At 49.9% G+C, this 18,082-nt stretch overlaps 1 protein-coding gene across 3 annotated transcripts in view; it reads right to left on the reverse strand.

Annotated features, from left to right (window-relative positions):
* Positions 1-18,082, reverse strand: part of HIVEP3 (HIVEP zinc finger 3) — a 473,613-nt gene that overhangs the window by 72,209 nt on the left and 383,322 nt on the right. For all 3 annotated transcript variants that reach the window (XM_058679706.1, XM_058679694.1, XM_058679698.1), the window contains one exon: positions 11,614-11,815. The gene's annotated coding sequence lies outside the window, so the exon portion shown is untranslated. The remainder of the gene's footprint in view (positions 1-11,613; positions 11,816-18,082) is intronic.

Here is an 18,082-nt window from a genome sequence, read left to right on the forward strand (position 1 = left end):
ATTCTTTGGATACTTATTTGAACTTGACATGTTTAAACACAGGCTCGTCACAAGCAATAGGCTGTTTTTGTTGCATTAAGCAAATTTCTGTTGAAATAAAGGTTTTATCCTAAAACCAACCAAATCACTCTCATCTTGAACCTGGGAAAGAAGCCCCACCTCTCATCCTGGGAGGTGTGTTATTGAGGGCAGAGGGAAGGCTGTGCCCATCTCCTGCTCCTGGCCAGCTCTGGTAGCCCTCCCCTGGTAAGCCCAGGTCAGGCTTCCTCAGGGTGTGAGAATGCTCCTGGAACAGGATCCTCTTTAAGGCCTGTGTTGGACAGATGAAGTCACTGCGAACCAGGGGAGGAAATCACCTTGCTCAGATCACAGGCTAGCAATGGGACAAGTAGCAGGATTCCCAGTGTCACATTCTTTACTGCCCTGCTGGCTGGGGTGGACATTTAGATGAGGCCAAAGACCTGGACTCAACCAAGGAGTTTGGTTAGGAAAGCGTCACTTACAGAGAGGGCTAAGGTGTCCCCTCTCCCCCTCTGCCAAGCCTTGGTGGCAGGTCCTGAGGTCTACTCCTGCTCTGCCTGAAACAAGTACTCAGGAAGCAGCCACGGGGTTCTAATGCCAGGTGTACACACAGTAGCCTATGGGAAGGAGTGGGCTCCTGGGTCGGTGGCAGGGGTAGGGGTGGCTATTCAGGGGTGTCTACCGTCTTTGCTAAGACTTGTGGAAAGCAGCAGTAGTGAATTCACTGCTGTTTCTTACATGATTATCATTTTGTTGTTGTTTGGCTAACAATTATTTTATTGTTGTTTGTTGTTGAGAAGTTTTTTAAGTTTGTTAACTCCAGGATCCCTTTAACAATTGTGCTTTTTCTCTGCTAAGATAAGGGAGTCCAGAGACCCTGTCTCAGGTGGCTGTATCCCAAGTGGGAGAGATGATTGCTATCCATGACAGTTACCCCTTCCCCCCACATTCCCAGTCTGGGGTTTCCTCAGCCTATCATGTGCCCCTCTATTCAAGGGTGGTTGTGCACGGATCTGAGCACATCTGGGCCCAGCGCAGGCAGAATCCATCTCAAAAAGGGGCTGTGACATCCTTGTTGATGTGGCTCACATCCACAGAGCCAGGGCGGGAAGACACTTGGAGAACCCCAAATGGAACCAAGTGGGCACCACCAATGGATGCCATGGCAGGACAATGGCACTTCTGTAAAACCCAGCCACCAACCAACGTCTTTGTTCTTCCCTTGCAGAAAGAACAAGTCATGGCCTGCAAATTCTGTAAACAATAGACTTTCCATCCAGTCACACGGCGGGCTGGAGGGACTCGGAGACTGTCCAGATGGGACCTCAAAGGCTGAGGCTCAGGAACTCAGGGTCCTACGGCACGTTGACCCAGCTCTCATTCTGGCTCCGGAGAACGGCTCCTGGGACACTCATTCCCTGGGATGGCTTTTCTCAGGAGAGTAGGTGTTGGGTGAGATGGTAGGCAGTTTTGTTGTTTTATTTTTTTGAAGATTTATTTACTTTACTTGAAAGGCAGAGTTACAGAGAGTGAGAAACAGAGATCTCCCTTCTGCTGATTCACTCCCCAAATGACCGTGAAGGCCAGATCTGGGCCAACCCAAAACCAAGAGTTCTGTTTTTCAGAGTTCTCACGTGCATCAGGAGCCCAAGGACTTAAGCCGTCATCTTCTGTTTTCCCAGGCCAAAAGCAGGGAGCTGTATTAGGAAGTGGAACAGCTGGGACTCGGACAGTGCCCACATGGGATGCCAGTGCATCATACCAAAGATTAACTTGCTATGCCACTGTGCTGGGTCACCCTTGGTACTCTTCCCTGCATTTTGCTGTTTTCATGGACGATCTTTCCAAATCAAAGGCCATCCACTCTGAACCATCAATAAATACCAGACATATTGCAGATTGCTCTCACTTGTCAACTTGGTTACAAGTCAACAGGGTGGATGCTTCTACAATCCCTGCTTTCCTGAAGAGGACACTGATGGTCAGAGGTGGGGCCCTGCAACCTGTAAGCAGTGGCATCTGGATGTAAACCTTGGCCAGTCTGCTTCCCAGACACCCAGATCACACCTCCTTTCTGAACAGGACAGGATCTGTCTCCTAGCTAGCAGCAGAGGGAGGGGCTGTAGCTTGGAGATAACACCTTCTAACTTTCCCTGCTGCTCTATTTGTACAAGCCTCATGGTTTTTTTTTTTCTCCTCTGGAATCTTGCAACAAGAACTCTCTGTACACCTATCTTTATAGACAGCACTGTTGTTCCATAGGCTGGATTCCCAGCACAGGCAACCCAGGTCAAAGGGTGTGTGTGTTTGGGGTCCAAACAGCTCTGGGACCTATTGTTTGAGATGCTTTCCTAACATCAAGTCATGTGATTTTCACTCATTGTTTTTCATTTTGTCCCAGGGACCGCACAGGGCACTTCTAACCCACATCCTCTAAGATAAACCCTGGGGTAGCAGAAGGTAGCCTCCCTGGAAATTTTTCCTTGCGCTGGGCATTCCCTAAGAGTAGCGCAGACTTATCTCGTATTGGAGCTGGGGCGAGCCAGCCCACACCTCTTTTTCCCCACACTCACACCCCTTCTTCCCCACGCTCACACTCCTCCTTCCCCATGCAGGGATGGAGCAGCAGAAGGACACAAGTAGACAGACCGCAGAGTTCTGATCTTCAGCCTCCTGCACCCTCCCCGTTCCCAGACAACAGGTGCTTCCCAGCACAAGACACCTTGTGTGAGATGCTAGGGGCCAGACACATTCTGCGCCACATCACAAGAGAAAGAAGCTCCTTCTTCCATTGGAGGGGACCCACGATTTTGGAGCTGGATGTGCCTTTAAGAATCTTGTAGCTCAGTGTCTCAGTTTACGAACAGCCCTGGCAGGCCATGAGCAGGGTAGGCTTGTGCCCTGGGTGAGTGGCAGACTTCCCCTGAGCTGGCAGCAGGGTCACTGGGGAGGGGCGCACTGCTTCAGCTCTCTGCTTGCTGGTTCCTAGGAACCGTCTTACTAGAAAGGCATAGTATAAATATTTTGCTAAGCAGCCAAGAGAGGAAACTTACCCAGGCTGGGCTGCCCAGTGCTGGGCGCTGGCCACGGACACAATGCTCAATGAGGGCCATTATCTGGGAAGGAGGAGGGGGGCTGTTTGTTCTTCTGCGGGATGGTGCCAGAGCCAGAGCCACCAGCCTTGGCACGCTGGTGGCCGCACAGAAGAGCCTCCTTGGGCTCAGCAGGCTCTACCGGCTGTGCCACATGGGCCAGGAGGCTAACTCTCCCAGCTAAGAGCCAGACCGCGCTCCTTCTTGCCTGAGCATGTCCATCAGAAAGTGCTCCTAAGCGAGCATCTCTGTATTTGCAAAATCTGCTCAAGGGTCCTGACCCTGCTGGCTTATTGCAAGGGCATCACTTCGAGCGGCCAGGGCTGTCCAACATGGAAACTTCTGGTCCCTCCCACAAGACCCTGTGTTCTGGTAACAGCATCTGCCTGCCACTGCCTGCACCTCACCACCCTCTGACTGGCTGTCCTTTCCCCATCCCTCTCAGCCAGTTGGTCTCAGTCCCATCTTTGCCCACCCCCATCTTCCTCTGAGCCTTCCCTGATCACCCCAGTCTCTGTGACCTGAGCTCAAATCATGACTTCTTGAGCTAGAAAGGATCTTGGAAGGTCCAAAGATGCCCTTTTCTAAACAGGCAGAGTGAGGTTTGGGGACGTCGATGGGCTGAAGGAGGGGTACATCTGGGTGAGGCTCAATATAGCACAGTATAGAGCTTTTCCTGTGCCACTCAGTAGCAGCCCTGTCCAAGGGATGCCTTCCTAGCACTGTCCTGCTTGGTGATGGTGGGCATGGAAGCAGACCACATCTCTTCCACACTCCACTGCAGCCATCCCACTGTTTCCCTTGGCATCCTCAGCCACCACCCTGGCCTCCTCATTCCAGCACCAGCTCCCTCGATGGCCTCGTGCAGCTCCCTTGCATGCTCCAGGTAGGCCTTCAAGGTAGGCCCCATAGTGCAGGGTTCAACAGGTTATTCCTTGTTCAGATTTCCTGTGGCTTCTCAGCATCTGCCTCCCTCCTTCCCAACTAGCTATTCCAGTCCCTTTGCCTCTCTAGCCTTCCTCCACTTAGCACGCTCAGCCTTGACACCTGCCATACTTGCCTCTCACCTCCCTTGGACTCATCTTGACCACCTGGTTACAAAATCATAGCACCTAGCTTGCACTTAAGGAAAAGATAGCAGTATTCTATTTTATAGCTTCTTTAGCTCCTTGCAAAATATACAGCAGTGACACTATGTGTGTCTATGTCCCCTACGAGAACACAGACCTGAGAGGCAGGCAATTTTGTGTTTTGAAACCTGGGGAGAGTTTCTGGCTCCTTGTGTGTCAGCAGAGCTGAATTAAGGTTGACTTGGCTCTTCAAGGATGGCGGGGGGTGGTGACTGTGGTTGTGGTGGCCCTGTGACTGCTATGTATGTTAGAGTGGGAGGAAGGGTGAGAGTCAAGACACCTGTCAGGTTAATAGAAGGAGAGACTAAAGGCTCCGGAAGTCAGCTAGGAGGTGCCTAGATGTATTTTTAGAACCTTCTGGAGGAAACACCCTGACACCTGGGCTTTAGTGCCTGTTCTGACATAGGCAGAGCTGTCCTAGGAGAGCCAAGTCCCAGAGGTAGCCAAGGAGGGCTGGTTCAGAGTGGACTGCTGGAAGGACCCAGGCTGGCCAAGCCATCCCCACCCCATTTTCAGGCCTGAATTGCAGGTGCAGGAGTTGAATCTCTGCCTAGGCTGAGAAGTTCTGCAGCATGTCACTCACTCCAAGGTCTGGCTGGGTTTAGAGGCCTCGACTGAGTTCCCTTGACCCAATTTCATTACCAATGATGAATTTCTGTTGAACATCCAAAGGGAGAGGTACAGTGGGAGAGGACCCGGTGCTAAGACAGACACAGGGAGGAGAGAGAGGACTCTGGAGCCACACATGATTCCCAGGACAGCAGACGGGCAGGGCTTGTCCTGACATGTGGGGCAGGCAGCACCAGTTCTCATGATGCTTACACACCTGGGAGTGTGATCACAAGCAAATAGAAGCTTGTGATCTGAGTTTTATTTTGATTGCCATTTTTATCTATATGGCACATGTCCTGTTAGGTCAGCAGGCTTTATTCTAAAGAGGGGTTGCCACTAGGTTGATTACTGGGTGAATGGCTTGCTTAAGGTCCCTTCTCCTGCCCTCCCCTCCCTGAGCACATCTCTGGTCCTTGGCTTCCTAGATGCTGTGCATCTTCCCCAGGCTGTGATCCCTATTCTCAGCATTTTTTTGATCCCCATCTCAGCATTTCTCAGCTTGTCTTCCAAGCGGCTTTAATAGGCACACACATTACCTGCACTGTTGGGAATTCCCCAATGTTGTACTTCCAGGTGCTGGACACCTTAGTGATTTAATATGCTTAGTGCCAATCTCACCATGTCTGCCCTTGGCCTCAGATTCCAGCACACCCTTAAGCGTCAGGATTGCAATGGAAGAGCTGCCTCTGAACCTGGCTCTCAAAGATCCCCTGATAGTTATCCATCTATCTATCCATCCATCCATCTCTTTACCCACCCATCCTCCATCCCACCCTTCCACCTTTTCATCCATTCTCTCATCAATCCTTCCACCCATGCACCCATCTATCTACTCATCAATCCACTCACCCATCTATCCACCCACCCATCCCATCCATTCATCCATCCATCCACTCATCCAACCATCCATCTATGTGACTCTTACTCCAGCCTTTCCCTTGTCCACTAAGTAATGATTGATCAATACGCACTGTGTAGCAGGGGCACTCCACATGGCCTATCCCTTCTCTATGGAGCTCCTAGCACCATTCCAGGCCCTGACATTAAGTGTGAGAGAAGCCTCCTCCACAACTAGTTGTCACATGACTGTAAGTAATCGACACCATGACCACCCTAGACAACTTATGTGCTGTATTTGAACTCAATGTCCTTATCTACTCTTTGAGAGGAAAATTTATTTACTTTTAAGATTTGTTTTCATTTATTTGAGAGGCATGCGCGCACACACACACACACACACACATACACACACATCTTCCATTATTCCATTCACTGATTCAGTCCCCGAATTTCCACACTAGCTGAGTCTGAGCCAGGCCAAACGCAGAGCCTGGAACTCAATCAGGGTCTCAGACATGGTGGCAGGGCCCAGTAACTTGAGCTATCACTGGCTGCCTCCCAGGGTGTGCAATAGCAGAAAGCTGGGAGTGGTGCTCCCAGGAACTCTGATATGGAATATGGGTGTTCCAATGAAGCATCGTAACCCCTCCCCAGTGAATGTGGACCCCGAGGGGAATTCTGCATCCCTGCCTCTCCTTTCCTGGCTGAAGCTGGGAGAGTCCTTTGTCCTGCTTTTTCTAGGTGACGCTGGCCTGAATGATGCCTGTGCCTGGGCTGCAGCCTTCTTCCTCCTTCACAGAATCCTTTACCCAGTCAGTTTCCCAGCCTCCACACTGGGACAAGGCCCTGGGATCTGCTCTGTAAAACAGCAGCAGCATCCCAGCTAATTCTGTTGAGGGTTGTGTGGACCACTCTTGGAGAAGATCTGGCTCATAAAACAAAGTCTCCACTCTCTCATGATCTCTTCTTCTCTGGTGAGATCCTAGCCCTGCTCCACACTCCTACCCTACCCCTTTCTCACTCCTGCAGGAAAGCCCATGCAATCTGCCTACTCATCACCCAGATTCCACTTGCCTCTCCTCATTTCCCCAGCCTGGGGAGCCTTTCTGCCTTCCCCCCTCTAAAAGGTTCCCAGAGTTCAGAACACCACTGGTTGGGACACCACCCACAGTCTGGCTTACCAGGCCCCTGGTGCCCGGTCCTAGCTTTCTAACCAGATGCAAGTCCCCAGAGGGCAGACAGCCTGCTTGCAGAGCTTTGGTTCAGCACCAAAGACTTCCTCAGCACCAGAAACACCTGGCACCCATGCAGGCATGCAGGGCAGAAAGACAGGAGGCCTGCAACGGGGCAAGGGGGCCTGGAGGTGGTTCTTGTTAGTGTGATCAGCATAGAAGCAAGACACCTGGGAATCCCAGAGCTGGGGCTCCCCATGCCATGGGGAAGGGGACTGGTGGGGACAGTGTAGGGCAATTCAGAGAGAAGGAACAGCACTGACAAAGATTAAAGGAGCTTCCTGCAGCAGTGGGGCAGGAGGAGGATGCATGCTGGAGGAGCAACTACAGAAAAGGGCAGGACCAGGAATGCTGAGCTAGGAGTCTGGATTCAACCCATATGTCAGGGGTTGGTGGACCCAGATGCTGCCTATTTTGCTGGAGTGTGGCCATATGATTCCCTATACACCATCTGCAATTGACTTCCCGGCGGAAGCGTAGAGTGGCTACAGAGACTGTGTGGCTTGCAAAGCCACAATGGGGACAATCTGTCCTGCCAAGAGCAATAGTTTGCAGGTTCCCATGACTAGATCTGTCCTCACCTTACTGTCCCTCTGGGATGCAGTGGGGGTGGGGCTGGTGCAGCTAACAGGTGGAAGGGTGAGCGGATGAGAGGGTGCTACAGATGTTCTGGTGGAGGACCAATAGTGGCAATAGTGTCATTGTGTGTGAAGGCCACAGGATCAGCTGCTGACCCTTTTCTTCTGCCTGCACGGTAAATGTTTCTAGTCTCTGTAGCTGGAAGAGGGGGCACAGAGATGCAAGGTAGCTTGTCCAAGACCACACAAAGCCAGGCTGCACACCCTATGGTTCCCTTGCCCCGGGTCGAGGTCTCCAGGGTGGGACATGTCTGCCAGCCTCCATGTGTGTTCGCAGGACATGGGTCGCCTGTCCCAGGTTGAGGCGGACAGGAAGTAGGTGGCAATAGCAGGGCTATTTTGGAGAAGCGACGTGAGAAACCATGAAACTTCCTACCTGTCCTGTTTTGCTCCCTTCTGCCCTCGGAAACAAGGCTGCCCCTCTCTGAGATGAAAAAGGTGTTTCTCCCCACACAGCGGCACTGCCACTGGCCATGGTGGGAGAGAGCGTGCTAAGCTTAGCACACGCTGGCTATTTTGGGAGGGCTATGTAAACAAACAGGGCTATGTAAATAAGAGAAAAGTGAGGTCACCCTATTCAAAAAAATCTAAAAATGTTCTTTCTCGATGGGGTGAGCAGCAAACCCTCAGAGAAGACTGGGGCTTTGGCTCCCATGGGGCCCCTGCTGGTCCTCCACCCTCCCTTCTCTGCACTGGCTGTGGGAAGAGCAGGTGGCCTGAGGTGGGACTCCTGGGTTTTATTCCTGGGTCTGTGTGCTTTGCCTCGAATGCCTGCAGCCACTGCCCCATTCCAGCTGCCACTGCCTTGGGACCTTTATGCCCACCCCCTTCCAAGTCCCTTCTATGCCACGCTAGTTCAGCAACTGGCCTGGGCAGTGCCCTCATCTTTCCCTCTTCTTCTCCTCTGTCCCACACCTTGATCTCCCGAGTGGCCATCAAGACCTAACAGGCCTATGAGGAGTAAGTCCTGGGCCCCCAGTCTCTGTGTGTTCTCTCCATGCTGCTCTTCCAGAACTCCCAGGTGATGGTTGGTATCATCCAAGCAACCTGGCAGAGCTCTGCTTGGAGCACTGGGATGCACAGCATGGCACCTGCAGACTATATCAGAATACTTGGCGCATGTCCTGGTTGTTCTGCTTCCAGTCCAGCTCTCTGCTAATGGGCTTTGGAAGGCAGTGAAGATGGCTCAAATATTTGGGTCCCTGCCACCCGTGTAGAAGATCTGGATGGAATTCTAGGCCCCTGGTTTCAGTGTGACCCAGCCCTAGCTGTTGTAGTCATTTGGCGGACATGAACCAGCAGATGGAAGATCTTTTTTCCCTGTCTCTTTCTATTCCTCTCTTTTAAAGAGAAAAAGAGAAAGAGAGGGAGAGAGAGAGAGAGAGAGAGAGAGAGAGAGAGAGAGAGAGAGAGAGGAAATGTTGAGAAATTTCTTGGCGACATCTCAAGCGCAGCTCTGGGGCCTCTTGTGTGTGGCCTAAGGGCATTTCTATATGGGTTCTTCCTGCCAGTGACTCCAGCCTGCACTGTGCAGACAGCATCACCCTGTGTCTCCCATCTCTTTCATGACTCCCTCCTCTGTCGCCTAACCTCAGTTCTCCATCCTCCTTCTGTGTCCTTAAACACTGAGATGATAAACTAGTGGAAGGGGTGTTTTTCAAATCATGTGCCATGGAGCAGCTTTGGAGGCTCTTCAAACACAACAGGAGAGTTCTATTCTAAAATTACCATTGGCCTCCGGTGAAGTGCAGAGCAGAAAGTGCACATGCAAACATGACCTCACTATACACTGTTAGACTCAGGGTAGGACCCAATGGTGTTGCTGGCACATCCTGGGCTCCAGTGCTGAAATGCATCTTCAACTGGAAAGACTGAAGCACTTGCAAGGTGTCTTTGTTAGGTTCAGGGTGGCAGATGCTGGTGTAAAACCACACAAGTTAGCATACTCAGGCATGTCCTATGCCAAAGGCAGCTGGAGCTGCCCATTTGAAGCTGGGAGCCAGGAGCCCCTTCCAGGTCTCCCACATAGGTGGCAGGGTTCCAAGACTTGGGCCATCCTTTGCTGCTTTCCCAGACACATGAGCAGGGAGTTAGATCAAAAGTAGAGCACCCGGGACTAGAAGAGGCACTTATATGGGATGCTGGGACTATAAGGCAGAGGATAGTTTGCTGAGCAACTGTGCCAGAGTCACACAAATACAGAGTGAAAGATCTTACAACCACTGGTTTAACTCCCCAAGATGAGTACAATGACCAATACAGAGCCAGGCCGACTCCAGGAGCTTCATGTGGATCTCCCGCATGGACTCAGGGGCCTAAGCACTTGGGCAATTTTCCAGTGCTTTCCCCAGGCCATTAGTAGTGAGCTGGATGAAGCAGGCAGAACACAAACTATCAACCATGTGGGATGCTGCCATTGCAGGAGCTAGCTTTACTGGCTATGCCACAGTACTGGCCTTGTGACTCTCATTAACTCTCAGTGTTCAGCCTTCTAGTCTTCTACTCAAGAGGCTACAGGGTCTGCGGCACTGGGACTTGTCTGTACTGTGGCAGGCTGCTGTGCAGTAGCCAGAGTTGGTCCTCCCAATTCAGGGTGCTCAGTGCTGGGAGCACAGGGCAGAGCATGACTTTGGTGTGCTGCAGCTGGCATGGCAAGGTGGAGGCTAAGGGGCTTCTCCCATCTCGGGGGTGGGGGATAGTCCGTACTGTGTGTCTGGCAGCATTCTAGGGGGTCTTTAGATTCTCCCTGTGAGGTGGCGACCACCACTCTCTCTCATACATGAGAAAACTGAAGTAGAAAGATAAGCAATCTGCTTGGAATGCCAGCAAAACCTGGCTTGAGTCCCAGCTGAGATCTAGACTGCGGGCAGCCCACATCAGTAAGCAATGCACTACACATCCTCCCTCAGAGTGAGGCTCCAATGCCTGCCTCTTCTGCCTTGGAGTCTAGAGAAGTGCTGCTTTACCTCCTAGGAGAAGCCCCATCAAGGCCAGGGTCTGGAGGACCCAGAGAATGCTGCTGAGGGGCTGTAAGCAGCTCCAAGAATATCACCTCTGAGGTGGTGAGCAAACATCAGCTCTCCAGGAAGGGAATGAATTACTGCTCACGCTCCCGCCCCAACCCCCAGGCTAGGGAGTGCCCACACGAACATCATGCCAAGTCCATTCACCCAAACACAGGACAGCATGGGGGTCTCAACTCTCTAAATCTGGGCTGTGCCATGAGCAAAATTAATGTTCCTGGGACCCCATCCTCGAGAGTGACGTGGAGCGCTTGTGCGGGCCAAGGAATTAATGTTTTCTGCTGGTTTTGATATCAGACTTCCCTGACTCCACCCCGCAGGTCTTGGACAAAACATGTAAGGTGGTTACCTCTGATCTGACAGCTCCTCACGTCGCACCCCTTGCCTGGTCTGCAGCCTGAACGTGAAAGCTGAAGCCACGACGTACACACCAAGAGCCAGGGAGGTACAAATGCTCCTCCAGTTGCTGGGCCGCCAGCCCTCCATGCTCTGGTGCCTCCCACCACCACCACCATGCAGGAATTTCTGAAACTCCACAGGTGAGTCTAACTCATAGCAAAAAGCAAAAGTCACTCCCCTGACCTGGTGTCCTCTGAACCCTTCACCATGGAGAAGGGAGCTCTGGGTGACTCAGCTAGAACAGCTAATAGGAAGGGTGGGAAGGGTTTCAGACAAGGAGAATCATGAGGTGCAGGGCAAGGAGGGAGGAGAGTGGAGCCCTGGAGAGAAGTAGGCCATTTTGGACCAGAGCTCGGGGAGGCTGTGTACTTTACCAGGGACAGAATGGAAACAGAGGACCCACCATTTCAAGTCACCCAGACTGGGAAGCAGTGACAGTGGGAGAGTACTCAAGGGCTCCAGCTCCTGACCACTGCTGCTTCAAGGACTTCCTGGTCATCACCACCATCATCACCATCACTGCAATAATGCTTTTTTATGAGGAAGAACACAAGAAGCAAACTCAGGCAAGAAAGACTACAGCACTTTTGGCATGCACGTTGAGGAACAGCAGCCTCATCACTTACCTGTGCTGGAGGCACCACTTCCGATGACCAAAACTAAAACGCTGTTCTTGTTGGAAGCCAGCGTTCATGTCCACTCCTGCTGCAGCCACCCGCCTCCTGCATGCCGTGCTTCCCTCTAGAGGGGACGGCTTGCCTGATCGGGACCTCAGGAGGCTCCTCCATGAGCTAGTTCAGGGCTGCTGTGTCTGGATTTTGAAGAATCCTGTAGGGGATGGTCAAAGGCTCTGGTTAAACAGTATTCTCCTCCGCTCATCTCTCTAGACCCAAGAACTATCTGTATCTGGCCCCAGGAGGCCCCAAGCCCTCAAGGCTTCCCAAGATGCAGGGCCTTGACCCCCATGGTCCACAGGGAGGCAGCACTGCATGGTGATGGCCCCTTCGTCACTATGTTCTATCTATCTGTCTAAAGTTGCTCTTCCACCAGCATTCCAGAAGGATCCCCAGATTCCCTGCTCTCCTGGGATCCAGGCCCTGTTAATTTCTAGGGCTAGGAACAGGGAGGTAAGTAGGTGGTTTTCAGACTGGGAGATCAGGGCAACCTTGACCATGCAGGTTCCAGAGAAGGAAGTCAAAGAGGTTAGAACCAGAGAATATATCCATGTGTCCTCATTGGCCTGAGGTAAACAAAGCCATACGAGAAAGACTGGGGGGTGATGGAGGGGACAGGTAGACGTGAGAAACAGAGCAACCCTCCCCATTGACAGGTAAGCCAGGAGGCTGGCCCTAGTTCCTGAAACCACAGGGAGTTGGACAATGCTAGCAACATGAATGAACTGGGAAAGGCAGCACTTATGCCAGAGTTTTTGGAGGAAAACATGGGCCCCAGTTGCTGAACGGAACAGCAGCACCTCCAGGATCAACGTTTGTTCTATCTGCTCTTCAGAACTGTGTACCAGCAAATAGGCCCCTTTTTAAGTCACTGCATTTGAAGTAATCTGCCACACAGCATGAGAAAATGAATGTAACTTGCCAAAGCAACTCACATTCAGAGACACACTGCGCAGTGTAAGGCTCACCAGGACCCCTGAGGCACAACACCAGGCAGAGCCTTCAGGGCCAAAGGGAGTTTGGGCACAGAGTGGGAACTCAGGTTGGATGAGGCCATCACAGGGTCTTTGTTTCGTCATTCACACATTCATATTTGTATTCAAAGACACATCTCCATACACAGACGGTGAGGACTTCAGGATTTTAGTAATCCTCCTCAAATCAAGGATAGGGACTAGGATTGCAGCCCAGAGGGTTAAGCCATCACCTGCAATACTTGCATCTCCTATAGGTGCTGGTTTGAGTCCTTTCAATCCAGCTCCTTGCTAATGGCTTGGGAAAGCGGCAGAGGATGGCCCAGGTGTTTGGATCCCTGCCCCCACATGGGAGACCCAGGTAAAGCTCCCGACTCCTGGCTTGAGTCTGGTCTGGCCCCGGCCACTGCAGCCATTTACAGAGTGAACCACCAGATGGGAGGTCTGTCTCTCCTTTGTTTGTATCTCTTTCAAATAAATTTTAAAATTGAATATGTCAATTGTTTTACAGATGAGTCCCTACTTAAAAATCTACCAGGTAGCATGTTTTATATGTATCATACTTGCATTTTCATGAAAAAAAGTTTGCCATTGAATATTTTAATTTTTAAAAGCATTTTAAAAAATCAACATGCAATTGTTGTACAGTGTGATGTTGTCAGATGTGTACACACAGGATCCAGGGCAGAGTAACTGGCATCTCCATCTTCCCAGGCCTTTCTCACGTTTTCCTGGTGAGAACATCCAAAACACTCTCCTGAGTATGGGTTTTTCATCACTGATTTGTCAGACTGTTGTAAGAATGAAATAAGAAAAGGACAGCACTTTACCAGGCAGGAAGCTGCAAGTCATTTTAGCTCAATCCCACTAGGCATGTCACATCTGCACTGCCCTCTGTGAAGTGTGCCATGGTTGGCCTGCGCCAGGCAGTGTGGCTGCTAGGGTTATGACACCTGGCCTCAAGTGCTGCTACTTGTGATTCTGTGGCTTTGCAAAGTTGCCACACCTCAACAGAGGAGCTAAGACCTGCAGGGCCTCCCAGGATCTGAATGAGTCAGTGTCCAGGCCAATGCTTGGCATGGGGGTTGCCTGCATGGTTACTGTGTTTGTCATCCTGGGGTGGAACCCCATAACCTGCACCCAGAGGTGTTGTCACCCTTCTCTGCCTGGGCACAACCACAGATCACTACTGATCAGGTCACTGAACAGGTCACTGAGGGCAACATCATGCCAGCCACTCACTTCACCCTAACCATTCCTGACCCCCAGTTTCCCAATACCCTTGGAGCTAACCCCACACCCTCAGGTAGATGTCAGTTATTAATACACATGGCGGGGCTGCAGGCTTCCCTGTGTGCAAACACCGGTTTCTTAGAACATGTTCTCTGCAAACTCTGTCCATGATGGCCTCACTCCCAGCCTTTGCTGTGCTTCTCAAGACATGAATGTCAGTGCCTGCTGTGTATAGAGACACCGCAAACTGAAAGACCTTCCAGATTGCATGCAGCTCATGCCTAGTCAGCTTGCCATCCTGACCCCCCAATAGGCAGCACAGAGTACGTCTGGTACCCTCACTCCACAGTGTATTCAGTGCTCTGTGTGGTTAGACATGGACTAGTTGTAATCAAGGGTGGCCACGCCTCAATGTCTATGCTTAAGAGATTGACAGTGGAAGTCAGTTCTGATGGTGTCTAAATGTAGCGAGAGGAGAGGAGAGGATAGAGATATTTCAAAGGGATTAGGCTAAGCCCTGATGGCTGGAATGTTCAAGAAATTGCATGAGTGGCAAAAGCACAGAGGGACAGGTAGGGGCAAGAGCTTGAGAAGGAGCCTACACCTGGTCTTGAGGTGCAGCGAGGCCAGAGACTGTCCTAATATGGTCAGGGTGAGAGTTGTGACTCTCAAGTAGCTGGGCTCCATGTTGTGGCCCACAATGCCTGTGCCAGCTCTGATGTCCTGAGTGACAGTGACAGCTGAGATGCCCTGTTACACCTACATCTGGGTCCCTAGAGAATGGCATGGCCATGTTAGAGCTCTGAGATGGTAAACTGGACCCATTGGTTTTACCTCTTCTCCCTCAAAAGTCACTGAAATTGCAAATAAGAACAGATCCTTCATAGCCCTAGCTGGTCAGAAAGCCTGGGGAAGCATAGATGAGTGTGAGAGACAGCAAATGCATCCAGAGCAAAGCTGATACCACCTCACTTGGGCAGTCAGGACCCACCTTCCAAACACCTGGAAACTCCCTCTGCAGCCTGGACACAACTCCTCAACTTCAAGGATAAAGGGTGAATCTCAAAGTTGGTGTTGGGGGAGTCAACTGAGCATTCTCAGCCTGGCCAACAGTCTCCAATGGTTTGACTTTCCTATCCCAGAGACTCAAGCCTCAGGAAGTGGCTTGCTTACTGATTTTGGATCATTCTGGAAGTCTCAGTCCATTTTTCATTGTCCTAAGATTCTCTGAAGGCCTTGCCTTGCCTCCAAATCCCTCATCTCATTGTTTACACCAGTCTTGGGCTAAGGACTGTGGTCCTTGCACAGACATCAAGCCCTACTCTGATGATACACAAAGGAAACCTCCAGTCCCAAACAAGACTCACCTTGCACCCTCCTCACGAACACACCCACCTCTGTGGAGGTGGTACTCTCCCTCCTCAGGTAAGCAGAAAAGTCTCCTTGCTCTACCAACAGGTTGTGCTAATGCTACCCAGGGAACTGTGTTGGGCAGGTCAATTCTATAAAGATACAGAGACTCAGAGAGACATTGGACTTAACACCTACATCTATAACTGCTAGAGGGCAACAGGGCAGAGACCTCAGAGCTCTGAGGACAAAGGGTTAAACCTCTGCGATCAGCTACACAGCCAAGTTGCAAAGCCATAGAGAGAAGTATGAAAATAGCAGCTGCCCATTTATCTCTTCCTTAAAAAAAAAAAGAATGACTCAAGGGATTACTCCAACAAAATAAAAAATGCACCAAATAAGTAACCTGAGAAAGGGCAAGACAGGCTACACCAGAAACAGTGAGGAACAGTTGAAGGAGAAGAGGGTGCAGTGGAATCTAAACAAATGTCTAAATTGATGGGCCTTTCTTGTGGAGAATTAGGTACCTTAGAATTCTTGTTGGACAAATTTCAGGATAATCATGTCCAGGAGAAAAGTAAAATATAGATCTCATAAATCACTCCATGGTGGAGAGGTTAGGAAGGAAAAAAAAATTAGCAAGAGTTAGGACAGAGAATAGTCACTAGGAAGGAGAAAAAAGGGACTAAACAAGTTACCAAAAGTGGGACCAAATGTATTAATGAGCACAATAATGTGAATAAATGAAATATTCTCATTTGAAGTTAAAAGACTAGGATGAGTCAAAGGAAACCAGGGCTGTTTGGGTGTAGCGCAACTTAAAATGTACTAGCAAAAACCACTGACATCACAGGGGAAAAGTGGTAAAATGGGGACAAATGTCATGAAAGAAAGTCACACTTCATCTTAACCAAAAGGCAAAAATGTTACATAAAGCAGGAGCATATAACATGGTTTAATAAAGGGGGCACCAAGGCATGACTCTGCTGTTGCACTGGACTGCAGAGCTACAGGATGTCTGAGACCAGGAGGGGACGGAGAGGGACAGCAAGAGTCTAACACCTTAGTGCTCAACTCTAGTAGTGCGACTGGCTCCCAGAAAGGAACATGGGGGCTGTGAAGGTTTGACGTCTAAGCTGACCTTCACATACACTCAAGCGACAGAGAAATCAGTTTTTCAAATGCCTTGTCTTGGCCTGCAGGGAGACCTCAGACTCATGAGTGCATGAGTTGTGTAGACCATGGGCTCTGCTCTCAGTGAAGAAGTAGAAATCAACACACACACACACACACACACACACACACACACACGCAAAACAACAAAATAAGTCACTGATGCACACGACCGTTTAAAGATGTTTTCTTCGATGGACCCTGAAACAAAGGGGATGACGGCCAGAGTGAGGCCAGAAGAGGGCCGGCAGTGCACAGACGACACAGGAACCCTCCTTTTCAGAATCTGTGAGCTGAGTTTGGAGGGGGGGAATATCATTTTTAAAGGCTCTCATGAGCACATAAGGACCCTGAAAAAGAACAAAATAAACCAAAATGACCAGAGAAGAAGACAGAATAAAGTTGGAAACAAAAATGAATAAGTGAGAAAATGACAGCAATCACAACAACAAAAAAGTCATGAAACTGCACATGGATTTCTCTGCAAAGCCCAGTGAGCTGGACAGATTGATGGCACACCTTAGCACTGGGGAGAGCAAATGAACTGAAAACTGACAACTTCAGAGAGAATTATAAAGTAGAAGACAGAAAGGAAAGAAGAAAAACTGAATGGACCAATGATGAGAAGAAGAAACAAAAAACGTTGTATAGGATGGAATTCCTAATAACCAGAAAAAGGATGAGTTACTTAAACAAAAGTACTAGGACCCAGCTGGCTGTCTCCTCATTCATTTACTAAAGAAGGGCTTTCTCTGTGTTGAGTTCTGCTCTGGGCACTGGGTATTCAGACTGAACAGAACAGAAAAGGTGCTGCCCTATGGACCTGCATGTCTAACCAGGGCACACACAATAACGAGTAGGGAGGGGCAGGTGTATGTATGGCACAGCAGTTAAGATGTTGTTTGGGACACTTGCATTCCACATCAGATGGCCTGGGCTTAGGCTCTTGCTCCCCTTCTGATTCCAGCTTCCTGCTAAGGGGCACCATGGGAGGAAACAGATGATGGCTCAAATACTTGGGTCCCTGTTACCTACATGGGAGACCTGGATTGAGTTTCTGGTTACTGGTGCTGGTCTGGCCCAGTCTTGACTGTTTTAGGGGAGTGAAACAGTGGATGGAAGATCTCTCTCTCTCTCTTTCTCTCTCTCAAATAAAAATAATAAGCAAAAAGGTAAAATAAAATGATATGGCAAACAGCATGAAGTGACATGAAGAAAATGAGGCAGTAAAATGGGGCACAGGTGAGGCAAGGTAGAGAACACTACTTTAAATAAGGACGATGTATCACACACAGAGAAACATGTATGTGGGTTAAAGATATAGACCATACAGATGAGCAAGTCCATGCCAAGTGCAACAACTCAGAGAGCAGTTATAGAGTGGTGATGGAAAATAACTTCCAAAGCCTGAACTGGACCTCACTGCTTTTAAAGGAAAAGATGAACAAATCTGACTACACACAAATACAAAACATTAGATACAGCAAAAGACTTCATTCACAATTGAAAAGCAAAACGACAGACTGGGTAAAAATATTTACAACATATTAAAAAAGATATTTGTAATTTCCATAATAGGTAATAAACACCTGATAAAGCAACAAGAAGTGACAGTATAATCAATAAAATGGAAAGAGAACATGAATAAATAATTATTTGTGGGACAGAAATGTCTGCAGGGTTTGTGTTGT

The sequence above is a fragment of the Ochotona princeps genome, chromosome 2, assembly GCF_030435755.1.
Source record: "Ochotona princeps isolate mOchPri1 chromosome 2, mOchPri1.hap1, whole genome shotgun sequence".
Taxonomy (NCBI): Eukaryota; Metazoa; Chordata; class Mammalia; order Lagomorpha; family Ochotonidae; genus Ochotona; species Ochotona princeps.